The sequence below is a fragment of the Mus pahari genome, chromosome 1 (genome assembly GCF_900095145.1).
Source record: "Mus pahari chromosome 1, PAHARI_EIJ_v1.1, whole genome shotgun sequence".
Taxonomy (NCBI): Eukaryota; Metazoa; Chordata; class Mammalia; order Rodentia; family Muridae; genus Mus; species Mus pahari.
In genome coordinates, this window is record NC_034590.1 from 106,653,970 (window position 1) to 106,656,469 (window position 2,500).

The 2,500-nt window shown below is 48.1% G+C and overlaps 1 protein-coding gene across 12 annotated transcripts in view; it reads right to left on the minus strand.

The window, feature by feature from the left end:
- The window catches only part of Ebf3 (EBF transcription factor 3), a 118,867-nt gene that overhangs the window by 50,475 nt on the left and 65,892 nt on the right, over positions 1-2,500 (minus strand). The gene's annotated exons all lie outside the window — the stretch shown is intronic.

Sequence of the window (2,500 nt, forward strand, 5' to 3'; positions counted from 1 at the left end):
GAATATTTTATGAGGACTAAAACTGCTCCGGAATGAATCATACACATGGAGTCACACATGGCGAGTGGGCTCACACACGCCAGCCCTAAGGAGAGAGAAGCCCAGGCCTTATCTCCTTTCCGAGTGTTGACTATAAACCTGGAGAATGGTAATAAGAAAACAGGAAACAGGCTAGCCTGCCGGCATGCCCACTCCATGCCCCAGAGAGGCACTCGGTCCCCAAGACACATGGCAGGGAGGCACCGGCCCAACGCATAATGTAGACACTCTAAGTAAGTGGTACAGTTCATAAGTTTGGCTTAAAGGGATTTCTGAATCGGAGTACTTCATTGTTTCAACTACTCAAACTATTGGCAGGTGTAGGCTGGGACCTCTCCATCCACAGAACTGATCTGAGCTCAGGGGCCGAGAGGAAGATCAGTGAGCATCTCCCAGAGCTTAGAAATGCTAAATGCAAGTACCCTATGCTTTTAGCATGGTCCTTGCCTTCCATTCCACCAGAACCCTGTGCTCTAGCTCCTCCTGAGTATTCAAGGCCTGAACCTTACATGACCAGGGTCCACTGACGAAGGAGCCAAGAACATCTTCCATATCCATATAGGCAAGCCACAGGCAGAAGTTACTGCCTACATTTGGAAGTGGGTACAGAAGTAGGAATGGATAGGAGCGGTTACCCAGCCCTGAAAGAATGGTTTCATCTGTTAGGTTCCCTCCAAATGTACTCCTGTTGAGTTGCTAGAACAAACAACAACATTGTTTGTGGCCACTGAGGCCCAGGCCCACTGCTGAATAGCCATTGTGTTTGTCCAGCTACTGATACCTGCGCCTTTGTGGGGAAAAAAGGCCGGGCCGTGACATCAGCCCAGTACAAGTGCCCCTCTGTGCGAGTCCCAGCACAGGCCCGCCCGCCACGGTGGGAACCCAACACAAGATCCCTCTGAGAAGGTTTTCTTTAAATCCAACTCCAATGCATTGTTTATGAAAACAAGGCTATTAGGTATATTAATAATTTGATAAATAGGGATTTTCCCTTAATTATTCATGAAGAACATTTGGCAACAGTAAAATTATATGCGCAGAACAGGTTTATAAACCAGCTAATTATAAATTAAGTATGCAAGAGAAAATTGCTAACCTTGAAATTAAAATATTTTATGATTCTGCAATTACCAAAAAAAAAAAAAAAAAGGTAGAGAATTATCAAAACCCCAGCGTGAGCAAAGACTACCATGGCTTTGTACAGATGGCAGCATGCAGGCCAGCGGAGTGACAGCAGAGGTGGATGTGAAAGGCCCCGCCTCCCCCAGCAGCCCCTGGAGTGGAGGGTTGCTCTTCCCAGGGCAGCTTTCCAAGAGGGTAGTATCTGGAAGGACACCAGCTTCCCCCACGGAGAGGCCCTGTCTGGTTTCTTTGCAAAGACAGGGCACACCTCTGCTTGCTGTCAAACCCCTGGCCCCTGATCACAGAGGCATCTCCTCTGTTCACACGGCTGGATTGGGACCCACGATGGAACCTGCTAGCTCCCCCCACCTCACTTCCTTCAGTCATGCTAGAATGAGGTCCACAGTGGATGTGGGGTTCAAAGGACAAGACTGGAGCTGGTGATGCAGAAGTGCTGTCCCAATGATGCCCACTAGAGGGCTTCTGCACTGGGGACCGGGAGAACACCATTGTAGATGGACACTGGGTCAGGCCCCTGAACTGTCTGAGTAAGAAAGGGGACAGAGACTCCCCTCTGGAGCGGGGCTATCTCATCACTTCTCTCTGCCCTCACTACAGAACACTGCTGCTTTGTCAGGGCCTCTGTCTACTTCTCCCTCCAAAGACCTCTGCTGTCTCCTCTCCCCAACCCTACTGGGTAAGGGCTAAGTGACCAGAAGTACGTGCACAGTAAGTGGCACCCATCCACATCTTCCTTTTACTCTTTAATGAGTGAAGATGGGTGTTAACTATTCCCACTTCAATGACTGGCTATCCCCTCCCATAACTGAGGAGAACTTCAAGAAAGCAACCATGATTGATAATCAGAGAACGTGCTGTTGAAAGGGTGGACTAGACATTGACGGGATTTCTTAACTTCTCCCAAAACTCAGGGATGCAGAAGGCAGTCTTGCCCACCTTCTCTGGACATAGCTCAGTGACTCTTACTGAAATCAAGAAAAATCCATTGAGGCGTCCTGCGCCCTGTGCCCACCACACACACACACACACACACACACACACACACACACATCTTGGTTATAAAGAGTCTTGACTTAACTTACCCCAGAGTCAAAAGCACTATTAATGGTTCACATAGTGGAAAGAACAATACAGGGAACATTCCCATGCCAGAGTCCCTGACATGGAGACGCAGCTGCAGGTCAGACTAGCCAGCCAATCGGGGGAGTCTCCAGGAACTCAGATAATGAAATTTTTTCATGTATAAAATCCTTAATCAAAATGCTAGCGGTGTCATCTTGTAGTACAGTCATTACAACTTAAAATTAATATACAACAG